Consider the following 18,870-nt stretch of genomic DNA (forward strand, 5'->3'; position numbering starts at 1 on the left):
CATATGGTGTTGATATAGTTACTCCATTTCGTCACGGGAAACATCCTATCCGTAAGTACATAGAAATTAATGGTGAGGGATATTGTGACGACATTTTCGACATCCATGTGAGAAAAAACCAATCAGTTGAAACAGGTACAGAAATATCAAATAAGGACTACAATCCAATTACCCAATACCAAACAAGATTGCCCTTTCAAGTTGTAACTTCAGATGCATTAAGCCCAACTTATGTCGATGACCCTGGAAACAGAATCATGGGAAGCTTTGATGTACATATTCCTCATGCATGTACTAGTTTGGAAAGGTCTGTAAATGTGAAGATGATTTTTCGTGGTACAGAACTTGAAGTTGAAGCAAAAAATGCACATACCAATCAAATCTATAAGTCTTCATTTAGATTTGAATAAGTCGAAGAAACTGTTGTTATCACATATATACGTTTTCGTGTGTCTGTTCTCATTTTTTCCTCTACGACTATATAATTTGAAAGCGGAATGGGTTTTTTTCAAACTGAAATAACTTATCCTCTCCCTTATTGACAGGAAAAGAATTACAAACAGTATATTATTGGAGTATGTGCAAGATAGCTTATTTTCTGACGCATTCTTTCGGTATCATCTGGTTTCGTCGTGATGATACACACCTTCAAGAATTAGAAGGCTGAAATGTAGATGTTAAAATTACCAGAACAGAAAGTAGAACGGAGTATTGTTAATCCGTGTACACAAAGCTTTGTCACAGGATCTTGTTTTTCAATCAAGTCGAGAAAAGTATGTTTCACGAATGTGTTATTTATGTCAAAATATATTTGTTTCTTCTAGCAGATGTTACCCAAGAAATTTTTGTAAAAAACAATGTCTAAACACAATTTCCTGCAAATGTAATACACTCTTTATTTCGCTAAGAACCTTCACTTTAATATTTCGTCCAGTGGAATTGATATCTTCCGTTTGGAATAAATCCTATAAAGGAACTTTTCGTACATGACAACTTTAACATTGCACTATAAAAAATATGATTTTGTACATTATGCTAGATTGATTTATAGAATAACATTTTTTCAAAGAGTCTTATTTATACGTCAGATGAAATATGACGTTTGTATTCAAATATCATTGTCATTCTGCTTAGTGTTATCTGTTATCTATTTTAACATCGGACTCGAACTTCTTTAAAACTGAGTTTTACTGTGCGTATTGCTGTGTGTTTTTCTACATCTATATCTTTGTTTAACCCCACATTAGTTATGCGCTTGTCCCAACGCAGGAGCCTCTGGCCTTTTTAGTCTTGTATATTTATTAATTTTGGGTCATTTATATGTTTCGAAGTTAATTGTGACGTCCGTTTTCGATAGATAAGCAGACAGTTTTGTTTATGGGCCAGATGAGGCCAACATAAGGATGTGCTATTTTTTCGCTGTTGGGAAGACCTATTGGTGGCATTTGGCTGTTTTTGTTTTTTGTTCTTGTTGTTGTCTCGTTGACACATTTTACGTTTCCATTCTGAATCTTATTGTTACGTATTTAACGTTAGAGATATTATAAGCCACTTATAACAAACATTGGAAAGAAAATGAGAAAACCTGATAATTCCCCATTTTGATATACTGTTCTAACCGGAATATTTTGTCTAATTAAGTGTAAAACATAATGGAGTGTTCGGTATATTGCATTTATTTCCAACCAAAAAGGAAAAAAATCCATATAATACACTAGTAATCTATAATACTAAAATTACGAGGTCCAATTTGTTAGCCGTCATCACGTAAAAACGACGAATCACAAAATTCAACTTTATATATAACTAATATAGTACAAAGGTGTAGATTAAAAATTACACCACTCCAGGCCCTTTTGTTTTCCATGTAATTAATATTGCCAATAATTAAGAAGTTCCGGGTCGAGTCCGCTACCGATACCAATAGTATATTCACCTGTTACCTATTACCTTATCTGTACGTTCCGCATCTGACAGGCGCACCACCAAACGTTGTTTTCAGGATTAATATGCTATATACACGGGTCATAACCACAGGGTTGACACTACTAAATTGTCAAATTGTTACCTTTTGTAGTATTTTAATTAGTAAGACTTTCTAAGATAACAATACGAATGCTAAAAATCTGGACTAAAAATAAGGCGTATAGGTACAGTTTTCAATTTGTTAGTGGGCATGACGTAAAACAGCGAAGCAAAGAATTCAACTGTATTTATAACTTATACAGGACAATGCTGTTGATTAAAAAATACTCCATTCCAGGACCTTTTGTTTTCCAAATAATTAATATTATTGTTTCAGTTCGACGGGTTCAGACAGAAAGACTTGAAAGCAGAGAAAAACTGTGTATCTTATAATCGGCATGACTTAATCAGATGACAATACTAATACTAAAATAAGGCTTGCGCATAGTTATATACTATAATTCAGTCACGTACCCGTGATATCACGGGTGTGTTCTAGTAGTTTATTATATATGTCAGGAAAACTTTGATTTGGTAGTCACATGAAACATCAATTTAAAATTGATATGATGTAATAGTTGGAATAATTGTTTAGGCTTTTCCTTCAGGAATTGCTGGAAACAATATTCATAATTCTTACTTTAAGGATTGTTCAGATTACACTGTACATATAATCTGATTATTATGCAACACATCAGATAAAGGAGATACTATATTATGCTTATTGTCTTAACATTTGTACAGGAATTACGCAGAATAGTTGAAATATCCCCAATAGGTTATTTAAGATTACCAGTTCATCTTTATCCAAATAAACACACAGGAATGCTTGATCAAATTATGTAACAATAATTATAAGAAAAAGGTACAACTTTAACTACAGTTTGAAAAGAACTGATACTCATTCAGTTAATGTCAATGCTTTTTCAACTGATTGGGCGAAGATAACGTTTTAATTAACATAAGAAGAGTCAACTTGAAGATGTGTGTGATAGTTGTCTTTATAATCATTCTTACTTGGTTTTAATCCCCTATCAGAGTCAACTTACGGATAAACAAAAGAACTGTAACAGTTAGTTTTCAAAAAAATACTTTTGATTGAGGCGTTTATGTTTTGACGTTTCGTGTAAATCATTATGTATTCATGTCCGAGCGTAAGAATTTTACTTTACTCTCAGTCAAAGGAAGTAGTTGACATGGACCTCGGGACAAAGATTTTGAGTCGCAGATTCAGCAACCTACTGTTACTCCGGTAAACACCTTTACAAAGGGAACTGCATCCAGTACCTTTGTTAGTGATTCTACCATAAGAAAATTTGTCCTTCCCATCACAAAACACTGCATTCAGAATAAAAGGAAGAAAAAAAGTATATCAAAAAGTTATAAAATAACTAAATATGCATATTATGCAACTTCCGTCGTCATATTCACTATTTCCAAAATGTATAATTTGTGACATTTTACCTATTGTTTTTGTTTGTTAACACATCGTTGTTAATATAATGGAATTTGATACGACTGTCGTGCACTTAAGAGATTACTGTATTGTATTTGAAGCTTTAAGGACGTCCATCGGTAGTTTTACTGTCGCAAATTAAGTTTACCTGGCGACGCGATGCGGAGACAGGTAAACGGTTATTTGCTACAGTAAAACTAACGATGGACGTCCACAAAGCTTCAAATACAATACCGTTATCTCTTTTCTAATACAAAACAAGTTCATAATTAAATTTCAATCATTACGTCAGTGTAAAATCTTCATTAAAGAAAATTCCTCGAAAAGATGTCACTACACTAGGTGACGTCATAGGTATGCTTCCGGCGTCAAACATAAACACCAGGCGTTTTCAAACTTCTGTGCCGCTTCAGAATGTAATAAAATTTGATAAAACAAGATTTTTAGGTGCAACCTGCGAGTTTTTTGGCTTATTATTGAGAAATTACATGTCAATACATTCAGCAATTCAAAATGTCGGCTTCCTTAGTTACAGACAAAGATATAGAGAATTGTACGCTAACTGTCATCCAATCAGAACCATTGATACAAAATAACTGCATTAGAAATAGGTTTAGCAAGCTTTAAAACCAGGTTTTTTTCATCATTTCCTACTTAAGAAAATAACTGTACCACTTCAGGAATATGACAGTTGTTATCCATTCATTTGAAGTGTTTGAGTTTTTGATTTTGCCATTTGATTATGGACTTTCCGTTTTGAATTTTCCTCGCAGTTCAGTTTTTTTTTGTGATTTAACTCCTGTTTGTAAGGAAATCTACGACTATGACTATATGTGCTTCGTGAAAACACATAGAGTGTTTATATATTTTATCAATGACAATAACTTGACGCTCCATTGATGAGTTGATCACATAACACATATTTATAAATGGACTGGTCTATGTTAAGCAATCCGCTTAACCCTCAACCCCGAAGTCAGGTAAAATAAATCAAGTAATATACACCTTTCAAGCTTTTTCTTTATGTACACTTGACACCTGTTAGAAGTGGTGAATACTTATGTCAGGTTTTACTAGCCAAATGAAAGCAGTTTGAATTTTAGTTTTTTGGAAGATAATTTTTATTTTGTAGTTATAATTGTACTGTAAAATTTTGTTTTATATTGTTAATGTACAATTTATAAATATTTGGTTTAAGTTCTTGATGTTTTACGTTACATAATAAGATTTGACAGGCCTTTTGGACAAATTATGTTTTAAACTATCCATCTTACTATTTCTTATATTATTTTAGATTATTGGTATCAATATGCTGTTATTAGAAATGAAAAATTGAGTTGAACAATTCCACTAAGACTATTATATAATTTCTTAGCCATTACAATTTAAAGATCAATGAATTTATGACAATTTCTATGATCATGATGAATATCTCATAATGTATTTTGGGTCAAATTGCAGATGCGACATGGTCAAAGTTATTATTTTTCTGTTTATTTGAAAGTCAATTTTGTACACAAATGATATTAGTAATAGGTAGACAAAGACATATCTCATGCTGTTCTTCCTCAGGAAGGACCTATACAAAAGTCATGTGCAGTATGCAGAACTTGAACCAGGACCAGAACATTCTGTATCAGTTCATCAATCTACTATACTTATTGTTATATTATTGATAGGTATAGTTCTATTATTACTGTGAGTTAATAACAAATCAAATATCATTGAGAATACTAGTATATTAAAAACATGAAATCCTATTGTTAAGATTTCAGAGGTTAAAACTTTTATGTTAGGTTTGTTTGTAATAATGTCATCATTTGGATTCATTTGAACTTGGTCATCTGGTGAAATACGAAGAATCATCATCTACATTATGTAATCATCTACATTATGTAATCAGCAATAGTTAAAAACACCATCTTGTATTTAAACCATTTTATGGATTGCATTGACAAAAGAATAACAAACCCTTTTCAATGTCCTTTGAGCATGTTGAGTGAAATCATCTAATTGCACAATAAAACATAAAAATATGCTTTAACACCTTCTTGTGATTCTTCTTGTATAAAAAATAACAACTGTAGAAATTTTGTTAATTGTTTTCACCTACTTTAGGAACAAAAATTAATTAATGAAATTGTCAAAACACCTTACTGTCTAGAATGGTGTCAGGATTTTTAAATTGTTACTTTTCAGAAATGACAAGGATTGTGGATTTAACAAACAAGAGGGGCCCTGATGGCTGAGCTATCTAAGTAGTTCATCTAATGTACCCCTAGCATGTCAACACTCAGGTTATGAGTTTAAATCCCGCAGGTGGCAAGGGATTTAGACCACAATCTATATGACTAAGATTGCCAGTCTTTCTATTTGAGGGTTGGTGCTTCTCTACATGCATTCGAGTGGCATCGAACAATTTAAACTTGCTGACATTAAAAGCCAACTGTGCTAAAAGTAATGTTAAAAACTTAATAATTAATCAACCTTAACGGAGGTTGGCAGTTGCTGTTTTGATAAGCCTTTAATCTTTCTTTTATTGTTGTTGTTTTTTCAAAATATAACACAGAAGCAAAAAAGTAAGTATCATATCATATATTATAAAATTGACCTTCGTGTTAATATGGAAGATAAAGCTGGCTTTAAGTAAACAGTGTTATTTACAATGATATATTTGATTATATGTGGTGCTTCTGAAACTGTTACCATGTGTTTTTTATATTTTTAAATAATTTTGGTTGTAACTTAAATAAAAGGTAAAAAGTATATAGTTTTTTTTTGAAGATTTGTTTTACTAATTTGGTGTTGATCAATGAAACACTTAATGTTAATGACATTTAATGAATTCTAAAAATATTAATTGTTTATTATTTTGATATAGAAATAATAAAAAGAGGACAACTGGTCATACTGTCTAACTGTCTCATCATATTTATGACAACTATAGTGTCGAGAAACTGGTCTTCTGTTGAAGCCTTTATATTAGCCTCTAGATGAATTTGATTATTTTAGTCATTGGGTTGCTGTCACATTGACATATATTATTTGATTAAAATGTTTGATATTTTTGAAATCATTTAAAATTAATGAATGTATACCCTCATAAACAGGTCTAATTTCTGTTCTTGTTTGGCGCTACATGTTGTCCTCGTTAGTTCAATCAGCTCTTCAACATTCTTGATCATTCTTTATAGGTTTTAAATTTTCAAATAGTCAATTCTCGAGCATGATTGAAAAGTCATTATTTGTCGAAATAGTACTATTCTCTCTTCTAAGACACTCTGTACCATTGACAGGAAAATCAGATTATTATAGAATTGGATCCCTTGTTATGATTTTGAAAAAAATATATCATATAACCATACAAAAATTCCATGAAAAAAACTTTTACCAAATATATGTTCAATTGTTTCATTTTCCTTGTCAAAGTAAAAGGTTATGTATGTCAATTAGAATATTTTTGTTTAATAATTTCTTTAAGGAAAATATACGCAGACTAATTATACACTGTATACACAACTACTACTATCAATGTATGTGAAGTGAGCAGCCGATTCGTTATTCGATATTGAATATTCAAAATTAAGTTCAAAATCATAAAAAAAACACACTTAATAACATTAAAAGCATGATTTTCAGTGTAGAGGACTGATAAGATACGTTGGAAATTGTCTAATGACCTCATCAAGCTGTTGTAAGTTCTCGTCGAATGTAAAACCTTTTCTAACTTGCATACTTGTCGTTATTATATAGATTGTTGTCAATAAAAAAACTTCAAAGATGTACTCTAAGAAAGCCCAAAAAAGAAATATATAGTGAAAACCTACCTGAGACCGCTTAAGGTGGTACCTAACACTACAGGGAGATAACTCTGTAAAGTCAGCTAAACGTTTTAATTACGTTGTGTTGTAAAGGGAATATCAAGCTTCTCAATGATCAAAATTGGCGTTTGTCAAACTGCTTTATCAACAGTGTATTTTTTTTGACAAAACGGTTGGTTCAAAATTTTTGAAATTTTTATATTTTTGTTAACGGGTCAAAGTAAATACATTGTCAAAATTTTATGAAAATTAAACGAGCCAAATTAATTTTAGTGAAAGTGTTGGGTATCACCTTAAATGAGGGTGAGACCCCCCTGGTCTTTCAATGTCCAAAAAAAATAACTAAATCATAGACTCTGAACGATTTCCCAGAATAATGTCATATTCTTTATCTATGGAGGGCTTATATTGTCACTTTTCAGCTATAAAATATCAACTTTTAGGACAAAGGTCACAGGACAATAGTGAGAGCCCCCTGATCTCTCAATCTTTCTTATAGTATGCAGACATTTAGTTAGAAGGTAGATACAAACGTGACTAAAAGGAATTTGGGTACACTCCCTGTCTTTCATGTTTACGGGGCGCCCAAAGTGCCAGTTGGATATTCAAAATATATAGTGAAAACCTACATGAGACTGCTTAAATATAGATTTTGGCAGTATATCAATAGTTTAGGGTTTTCTTGTGCATTTTTTTAATCGTTAGTTTTAACGTTTAATCAAAATAAATGATATAAGGCATCTATCTATGACTCTAGATCAGATAATGAACAGCTTTTCTGGTTGAGTTTTTTGGGCTTGTATTTCCTTGATTATTACTTCTATTATAAACTCATAGACAAGTAAGTTTTCGGTCTTTGAGTTGTTAAAGATTTTTGAAGACGTTGCATACAATATCGACACATCGCTTGGTGTTTCCTACGGTTCTTTTTATGATCTACTTTAAAGTCCTGTTATAAAGGCTTTTCAATAAGACAATATTGTTTTCACCATACATGTAAACAAACTGTAGACATGTAGATATACGAAATACAATTCACGTCTCTATATAATTCGATAAGGAATAATGTACATTTTATAGACTAAAGAAGTCATCATAGTAGTAAGAAACGGGTGGGAATGTGCGTGATCTTCATATGATGAAGACATAATCTTTCTATCAGTTTAATTGAGGTCTAGAGCTGGCATGTCAGTAACTGCTAGTAGTCCTTTGTTAATTTATGTATCATTGTCATTTTTCTTAGTTTCTTTCTTTTTCTTTTCTGATATCGAACAAGGACTTTTTTATATTGAGTTTTACTATGCGTATTGCTGTGTGTTTCTTTTTTTTTTTTTTTTTTTTTTTTATCCAACATATATAATATACAACAGTACAGTTATCAAACACTAAGCTCATATATATGAATGTAATATAATACAACCTATCAGAAAATGTATAGAACTTGAAAATAACATTTTGTTGGGATTTTATAATTGTATCTTATTAAAAAGGACATATAAAAAAAAAGTATAGAGAATTAATAAATAAAAGAATTAAAAGATGATTCAGAAAAAAAAAAAAATAAAATAAATAAAAAAAAAAAAAAAAAAATTTAGTTTGATGTCTGCTAATTTTGTATAGTTGCTAATCCACCAAATTATCATGTAAAGCCTCTTGGTAAATGCACCAAGCTTGATTAAACTTGTCAAAACATTTATTTTTAATTGATATCTTCTTCTCCAAAATATAATGATGCTTTATTTTTTCAATCAATGCCGTTAAACTTAATTCTCCTTTAAAATATCGTGTATTATAAATATATTGTTTAATCCAGAGAAACATATTGTTTTGAGGGTCACCTTTGTACATTCGTGATAAATTTCCAAACAAAAAAATATCTTGTGTAAATGGTATACTAATACCATTCTGGAGAAACCACATTTCAGTTTGCTCAATAAATTGTTGTACATAATAACAGTCCCACAGTATATGTTCAATTGATTCAAGTTCAGTGTTACAAAAAGTACAATATGGGTTTTGCACTATCCCAATTTTGTTTAAAAACGTATTTGTTGCCAGAATTTTATGATTAATTCTATACTGAAGCCATTGTAGCTTAGTATTTTTTGTAATAGCAAATGGCAATTGAAAAATCTTTTTCCAGTTTTGATTTTCTAAAACTAAAATTGCTTCCCATCTTTTTACTCCTGTAGGAACAGTGTTGTTTTTGTTTAGCACCAAATACATATCTTTAGATCCCTTTTTGCTTTTGAGAATGGTCTTTATTACTGATGGTATGAAAGGAGATACTAATTTATAATCTCCCCTATTAATTTTTTTGGAAGTCTTAGTTAGCACAGAAATTATGCTGTTATATTTCATGATGTCTATATCCATCTGAAAACACTCCTGAAATTGATAAAAATTTATAAAGGTACCATTCTCCCCAACAATATCATTTACATGTATAATACCCTTACTATGCCAGTCTTTGAAAAACACTGGTTTGTTGTCAATTTGGAATAGGTTATTCATCCAAATTGGGCTGGAAAGAAAATATTCCCAGTCGTGCAAATTCATTTCTTTTTCAATTACCATTTGCCAAGCACCCAGTACATCTTTCCAAAATTTATTCTTAATACTTTGTTGTAGTTGCTTTACATAGCTATTACCACAAGTAAAGAATCTATCTTTATCAACATATGACAAAAATATATTTCGCCATTTACAATCGTTTTTACAAATTCTTCTTATCCAAGTACTTTTCAAAGCATTTATAAAAGCATGTAAATTAATCATTTTTAAGCCTCCATCACAATAATCTTTTTGTATTACATCTTTTTTTACTCTATGAACTGGTAAGTTCCATATAAACTTATACATAAGTTCATTTATCTGTTTAATAATATCTTCACTTGGATTAGGTAGTGAGAATATTAAATGATTTAAAATTGGCAACATAAGTGTCTTTACAACAGTAATTCGACCAATAACAGTAATGTTACGTCTAGACCATTGTTTGACTAGTCTTTTTATTTTTACAATATTTTCATCATAATTGATTTTTTTTCTAAATCGACATCAAAATTAACACCCAATAATTTAAAGGATGTGCTTCCCCAAGTAAGATTTTGATTTGTACAAAGTGTCTCTGTGCTGTACTTTTTACTTCCAATCCAAATCACATGAGTTTTGGAAAAATTTATATTCAAACCAGACATTTTCGCAAACCAATCTAGTTCCAATAATGCCTCATTTAAAGATTCTTCACTTCCATCTAAAAGTAGTGATGTATCGTCAGCAAACTGCGAGAGTTTGTGTTCAACATGAAGAACTTTGATTCCATTCATATTTTTGTTATTTCTTATTTTTAACGCTACAATTTCTGCACAAAGAATGAAAAGATAAGGCGATAATGGATCACCTTGCCTACAACCCCGTTCAACAGTGAAAAAGTCTGAAAGATTTCCTCCCTGAATGACTGCTGAATTAATGTTTTGATAGAGCACTTTCACCCAATTTATAATAGAATCGCCAAAATTAAAAAATTTCTATACATTTAAAAGAAATTCCCATGAAATGGAATCAAAGGCTTTTTCAAAATCTATCAACAATAAAAGGCCTGGTATATCATTATCTTCAGTATATTCCATGATATCATAGATCAATCTTAGATTTTCCCCAATATATCTTCCACTCATAAAACCTGTCTGATCAGTATCAATAAGTTCAGTCAAAACTGTTCTAAATCTTCTTGCTATAACCCCAGAGCCAATTTTAAATACAGTATTAAGCAAAGATATAGGGCGCCAGTTTTTTAAAAAATGTCTAGGTTTGTTACCCTTTGGAAGACATGTAATTATCCCCTGTTTTTGAGTAACAGAAAGTTCCCCTTTATCATAACCTGCATTCAAGGATCTTACAACAAAAAATTTTAAGTCAGGCCAGAAAATTTTTAAAAATTCCCTTGAAAAACCATCTGATCCAGGCGTTTTATTGCTTTTCATTCTTTTTAAAGATTCACCAGCTTCCTCAAATGATATTTTACCTTCTAGTTTATCTTGTTCATCTAAAGACAACTTTTTAACATTTACATTTTGTAGACTATTTTCAATATCTTTAGGTTTACAACATTCAACATCTCTGTTTTTGTACAAATTTTCATAAAATATTTTAACCTGTTTAAGTATATCTTTTTGGTTAGTTACAATATCACCATTTTCTTTTTCAACCTTTGGAATAATCTTGCTGGTAAAATTCTTAGATTCAAGTCCACAAAAATAACTTGTGGGTTTTTCTCCCTCTTCTATCCACTGTATCCTGGATCGAATTATTTTACCATGCATTTTTTCCTTTCTTAATTTTTCTAGTTGTATAGAACCTGAGTTTACATTTTCTTCTAAAATATTAATGTCATCTTTTAATGTTTTTTCCCTTTTCTCTCTTTCCTTCTTTTTGAAGCTAGAGAATGAGATAGTTTTGCCCCTCACCTCCATTTATATTTATAGAGTTTCAAAAAAAAGCTGACTATTAATTGTAAAATGAAGATCATCATTATTCACTTCATCAATATTGTCAAAATTATATACCAAGGCTGCATACTGTTTTTTTACATCCAAAATTTTTTCCTTGATAGCATTAACATAGTCAGCATCATACAACAACAAAGAATTAGTGGACTTCCATAAACCTTTCCCCCTAATGAATGGATTCAATTCAAGTTCTAGAGTAATTCTAGAATGACCCGAGCGGTAACTTGGTTCTACACAGCAACTTTTCAAAAATGACAAAATGTTTTCAGAAAATAAGAAAAAATCAAGCCTAGCTTGTTTGAAAGGTGATTTTTTCCTCCAAGTGTATCTACACAGGTCAGGAAAAAGTTCCCTATAGGGGTCAACTAGAGATCTATCGTCAATCAATTCTAATAGTTTGTTTCTAGCATTAGGATTATTTATGTGTAAATAATTATAACAATCTAAATTTGGATTTAACACAAGATTAAAATCTCCACAGATAATAAAATACACATTTTCAAAATCATCAATAATTGACATAATATGCTCATAAAAAAATGGACTGTCAGTATTTGGGCCATATATAGTTATGAGAGTAAAACGAACTTTATCTACAACCAAGTCCAAAGCTAAGTAGTTTCCATCAATGTCCCTTTTTTCTTTAAGTACTTTCCACTCAAAATTATTTTTAAACATAATAGCTACACCTCTTGAATTTGAAGAAAAGGATGAAAAGTAGCATTCATATCCCCATAACGTTCTTATACTATTTTCTTTATCCACTGTGAAATGAGTGTCTTGTAGACAGTAAATGTTATGGTTTCCAGATTTAAGAAAACTAAATACATCCCTCCTTTCAGATAAATCACCCAGACCCTGACAGTTAACAGACAGTATCTTTAAAGAGCCCATAATGGTTTGAAATATGTGTACATCATCATTTCATATAGGCATACATTTTTACATATGATTATCCATATTATACATTCACATGAGACACAAAGACATATATACAAAGATTTGCTCAAAGTATCTATATATGGTGGTATGAAAAATTTCGACACACATGTATAACCAAGCTTCGTACAGGGACCAACAGTGTAATTCAATACTTTACAGACATTCAATTTATAGAAAAAAATAAAATTAGCAGACAAAAAAAGTGTTAAAAAAAATAAATATTTCAATATGTTTTGCCACATTGTATTTGAAATTTGTCAGTTTATGCAGTTTGCCTTATATGACACCAACAAAATAATAGTTCAACAAAAATTAAGATTATCTGTCCCAAAAAAAAATAATGTTAGTATAAATATGTATTGTAGAAAGAAAATCAATAATATACATGATCTATAGTTAAAAGAGAGATAACTCTGATTTTTTTATACAAAGAAAGGGAGATAAGCACAAATATTAAGTCAAATATCAACAATGAACTATAGAATTCTCAAAACTGTCCGTGAGGTCTAAGTTCTAATTACATAACATCTATTTCCTTTGTTGTACTCTGTAATGAATGTCATCATAAAGTCAAAATTTCAGCTGAAGTCCTGCAGGTGTTCTACCATAAATTCCACAATTGAAGTACCAGACAGACTCAAATTCGTCGTTTTTCTAAGTCTTTCTATTAAGCTCATGTTTCTTTGAGTAACGTCATCCACAAATCTAATTTTACTGGTCAATTCTTTCCTACATCTCATAATTTGACGCTTAACATCACTACTGAATAGCTTGACAATAACTGGATAGGGCCCAGCCTTTTGAGATGGTATACGGTGAATTGCAACCACATCTCTGTCTTCTAATTGGACATTTAGTTCTTTTCTCACAGTTTCCATAAAGTCCTTTCTAAGATTTTGTTTATCTTTTCTTGGAAAATTTATTATTTTAATGTTATTTTTTCTCGAGTACTGCTTGTTATAATTGCTGCCTATATCAGCCTGTCTTGAAAGTCGACTAGTTTCATTTAAGTCTCTTCTAATTGTTGTATTGGAATACTGTATAGCTTGTATCTTATTTTTCAGGTCTTCATTTTCTATAGTTAAAACATCAAATTTTTCCTGCATTTCATTTTTAACTTCTTCCACTTTTTCATCAATCTTCTTTTGTACAGTTATTTCAAATTCATTCATTAGCTTTTTGACAATTAAAGTAACCACTTGCTCAAGATCACTAGTTTTAATCAGATCTTTTGTTACTCTATCAAGGTCCTCTCTCCTTGTCACACCTTCAAGTTTGATTTTAATTTCATCAATATCCTTTTGAAAGTTCATTATGCCAGATAAGTCTAAACTATTGTTTGATTCATTAGATACGTCTGAATGAGTTCGTTTACTAGGTGGTGGTTTATTCTTATCCACTTTTGCTGTAAGCAATGTCTGAACAGTATTCACAGGTTTAGTAGTAGGTCTTTTGTTTGTAGATTTTAAACCAGCTAAATGTTGCCCTGAAGACATACTGTACATATATTGTCACCTCTAGTAGAGATAGTCTCACCTCACAAAATTATTCCTGTTGAAAAATATTCCACAAAAATTGTATCATTCTATTCTCCATTGAATTAACTATCACATAGTACTAAATTCACAGACAGTGTCTTCCTAAATTTGTCATAAGACTGCAAAAACTGGGAGCTAACTTTCTAAGGTGTTAACTGCTCGGCTGCCATATTGACCGTGTCCTGCTGTGTGTTTCTTTATCCTACATTGGCAAGAGCTATAGGGAGAGGGTTAAGATCCTACAAAAAAAGTTTAACACCTGTCCCAAGCTATTTGGTTGAAAATAACCGTATCGTCAGCATTGGACTTATTAAGCACTGCCAGGCTTTTTTCACTAGGTAAATCCGTCAAGTTACTCCTTTCAAATTTCAATGATATAACTTTTTCCATGGAAAGTATTTAAACATTTCTAATAATGTCTAATGTTTGCAAACAATACGGTTTTGTTTAATATATTTTTAATTATTCAATTGAGATTTACCACTTCTTTTAATCTTTATCTTGCCACCTCCACTACGTCGATTTTCACCTGTAATTTGTAATTACAACAATACTATTATGAGTGTCAATCATTAATATTTCAATGCAATGTCTACATAATTTAAAAGCAAGCCATTCACGAACAACTTAATTAACAAAAAAGCAAGTCTCAACAACAATAAAATAATATCAGAATGTATCTGCTTTATTGAATTAATTGTATATTTCAATAGAATAATAACGCTTTCTAATAGATTGGTTCCCTGGGCAATGGTTATCTTGCTTAGACAACGAGTTACATGTAATCAAAACAAACTGTATTGGAGAACTTATATAAGCACATGAAATTGCGTACCAAATTATAAAAGTGTGAAGATGTTATATGGTTTCAAATGAGTCAAATCTCCACAAGAGATAACAAGAGGCTCTCAAGAGCCTGTTTCGCTAACCTTGGTCTATATGTATATTCAACAAAGGAAACTCTCCAACATTGTTGACGAGAATAGAATTAATAACACAAATATCTTTTTTTTGTATCCTATATTGCTGAACATTGAAATATGTTTAGCCTCTCTCTATCTTCGTGATCTTATTAAGCTTTTGCATCCAATACAATGAGTAACAGTCTTGGTTGGAAGGCCGGGTTGTCGGGCACATTTTTAAACTATATACCCGAGGGTATCAACAGCCCAGTAGTCAACATGTTGGTGTTGACATGAATATCAATATTGTGGTCATTTTTATAAATTTCCTGTATACAACTTTTTGAAATTTTGGATCCTCAATTCTCGTCAACTTTGTACTTATTTGGCTTGATAAATATTTTGATATGAGCGTCACTGATGAGTCTTATGTAGACGAAACACGCGTCTGACGTACTAAATTATAATCCTGGTACCTTTGATAACTATTGGCAGTGTCTATCCTAGACATAAACTTAGTGGAGAGAAATAAGGTACTTCAAGGCTACCATTACACCATCACACGTAACGTGGCCTCATTGGGCCATATAAAAAAGAGGGGTTTCGGAAATTAAGGGGCAGTATATACACATAGTTAATACAGTGTCAAACAGCTTCAAGTCCCAGCGGAATGTAGAAGTAGAACTAGTTGTACAAAGGGCGCAAATCGAAGGCTACACATTATGTTGGTCGCCTAATGATGCGGTATTGTGCCCTGGTAACCATTAGGGGATTATACTGGCTTCTTATTTTATCTGGACCCTACATTTAGGTTCAGGTGATGAACTGGACTTCGGCAACTTAGTTGATCCGGCAGTGCTCACATGGGACCAGGAGGATCAAATAGCTTATTTAGAGTGGGAACCCATATATTGGCTATGATGGAAGGCCATATACCTCACGAGGTTGCTGATCCAAGAGAGAAAACTATGGCAAGTGATGAGGAGGCCTAAGAAAGTTGGGAATCCACATCAGACGTTGGGGTAGAAACTATATTGGTGGAAGAGGCCAGTGATACAGTTTATCGAGGTTTGATGTGTCCTACTCCTGTTGTAGATGATGGAATGACAAATATGACACAAGGTCGTACATCTCTCACTTTTCTGAACCTTCCTCAACGGGAGCAATTGGCAGAAAGGCAACAAGTGAAAACAACAGTCCGATCCTCAAAGAAACAGTTCTTATTGTAGAATCTTATTTCGACAAGGAAACCATATCCATTAATCCAGAAAGTTAAAGCTTGAGTTTGGGGTCACTTTTCAAAGCAAATTATGTTGGCACTCTTTAATCTGCAGCCGACCCCAGTAGATAGAGGTACAACAGTCTTGCGTGTGACCATGGCCACAATTATATGGGGTCCCAACAGAATACAGTGTGACATTGGAATCCCCATCTTAACAAAGGTATAAATAAATTGCAAGTAAAGAAAACTGAGACTTAACTCTTCACGACGGAATATGAATCAGCACAACCTCCAGGATCGAGCTATATAGAGGACTTGCAGCCACTAAGTGTCAAGGGCTTACTTTGTATAAGGAAGGAGGAGTTGGTGTATGAACCAGAGAAGAACAATTCACAGTTGGCTTGGTTCCCAATTTTGATAACCCATTGTATTTTAAAACTTTAGTGTATCAGTAGACTCAAGAATACAAAGGGTCTGTTTGGGGATAGGTTGTATACCTTTAAAAGTTGATGTATATTTTCTATAAATTACGTATGATTTCCGTTATTTTGGGCGAGTTAACAGAGCCCACCTATGTAGAGCGGGCCTTTTAAATAAAACTTGGGGAGTGTAGTATTCGGTAAGGTTAGTTCTAGTTCATCAGATAAACCAACTAGAGGTGTTACCTCTTTCGGTAACTAATAATGGCTAATACAGAAGATGACATCATGTTAAATACGGAAGAGTATTCCGGCCGATTCTGACTGCAGAATCGACCATTCAAGGTATCTATTGGTATTTAAATATAACTCGGCATTCACATCAATGATATAAATAAAGGTAACACAGGTAAGCCAGGTATATATGATGAGTTTATTTTATATATCACTGTGTTTAAACCACACCGGCAAAATTTGTTCGGACTCGATGGTATCTAACATCCGGCACAATGACGGAACATTAATAGACAGAAGAAAGCTAGGTTTCTCCTTATTTTCTTATTTTTTTTATGATATCGAAGAATATATATACATATACAACTATTTTCTGTTGTGATATGCAATATTTTCTACAACCGTTCTATATTAACGGAGAAATAAGTCAAAATGCATGTCAAAATGACGAATTGAGTGAACCTTGCCTCGAAATTGTTTAATTTCTCGTTAAATTGTTCACATTGTACGGAAAGAAAGGTACGGGAAGATAGATATTGACACGGAGATTGCAAATTTAGTTATTATGAGCATCTCCATAATTGTATATTGTGTATGGAACGAAAGAAATGGGTCATGTCAAATTAAAATAAACCGGTTTCGTCAATGTTGTTACTACACAATCACCCGGTTTCGTCTATATATATCACCCGGTTTTTTTGGATTTTTTTTAACAAACAATTTATGAAAAGAAACTTTGGCACGGATCTGTGATCTCCCTTACTGAAACCAAGAAATCGAATATACACTAGAATACAATGTTCCATATTCCAGGAAAATTGTTACCAACGAAAATATATGAATCCACAGTATATGTTTTGTGGTGATCTGGTAAATCAAACACTCACTAACTGATTTTACAGCCATATGTGTGTGCTGTTAACCGCTGTCCAAGGTAAGGGTGTCGCTCACTGACATATTTAACCTAAACACATCCGTAAACATGTACCCGTCTGGTCCTTAATTAAGTGGTTATTTCGTGTGTTACAATAAACTATCGGATGTATTTGTTTAACGCTGTTAATTTTTTGAATAGTGTCATATTTGTGCCTAGGCTATACGGTTTGCATTCTTGTGTTGGTGTACAGTGTAAAAAGATATTGATGGTATTAACATTGTTTGAATGCTTTTACACTAGTAATATTTTGGGTCTTGATAGTTTTTCGTTCGGTGTGAACCAAGGCTCCCTATTAAAGACTCTGACCTATAAGGGTTTTTCTTTTTAAAAACTGAAACTTGGGTGGAGGGTTGTCTCATTTGCACTCATACCACATCTTTTTATATCTAATAAATGCATAAAAGGTATTGTCTATTGGTCATCTTTCGATTTTTCTTTGTGTTAAAACTTTCTCGGCAACATGTGTTTGAATTTCTCTTTGGTATCTTCGACCTCCCTTTCTTTCTTTATATGAGGTAAATTCATAGTCAGTTCCTTTTTGGTAAACTCAGAAGCATTATTAGAGCATAATTAGAAATTCAATAACTTTATCAAGCATGTATCATGTTTATGTGATTCTGTCATTTTGTTTTAATATATTGAAATAGTAATTAGTTTTAAAGTGATTAAGAGTATAACACAATGTTTCTTGATGTACTCTAATTTTGACATTTTAATATATTGTTTCTGTGTTGTGCTCACACGTTGTTTTTAATATGATAGAATAATATACGACTGTCATACAAGTTTATGTTTAGTTTACTATTAGATAAGGTTTAGTCTGTCCATTTTTAAGAGCGTTAGAAAAAGTAAGAAAATGGAGTCGCAAATTTTATAGAGATTGGTATTTCCATTTTGAATTGTTTGATATTTGTCGTATAGGT

General features: G+C 31.9%; 1 protein-coding gene across 1 annotated transcript in view; it reads left to right on the forward strand.

Moving 5' to 3' along the window:
• LOC139493330 (heat shock 70 kDa protein 12B-like) overlaps positions 1-18,870 on the forward strand; it is a 144,208-nt gene that overhangs the window by 10,368 nt on the left and 114,970 nt on the right. The gene's annotated exons all lie outside the window — the stretch shown is intronic.

The sequence above is a fragment of the Mytilus edulis genome, chromosome 10 (assembly GCF_963676685.1).
Source record: "Mytilus edulis chromosome 10, xbMytEdul2.2, whole genome shotgun sequence".
Taxonomy (NCBI): Eukaryota; Metazoa; Mollusca; class Bivalvia; order Mytilida; family Mytilidae; genus Mytilus; species Mytilus edulis.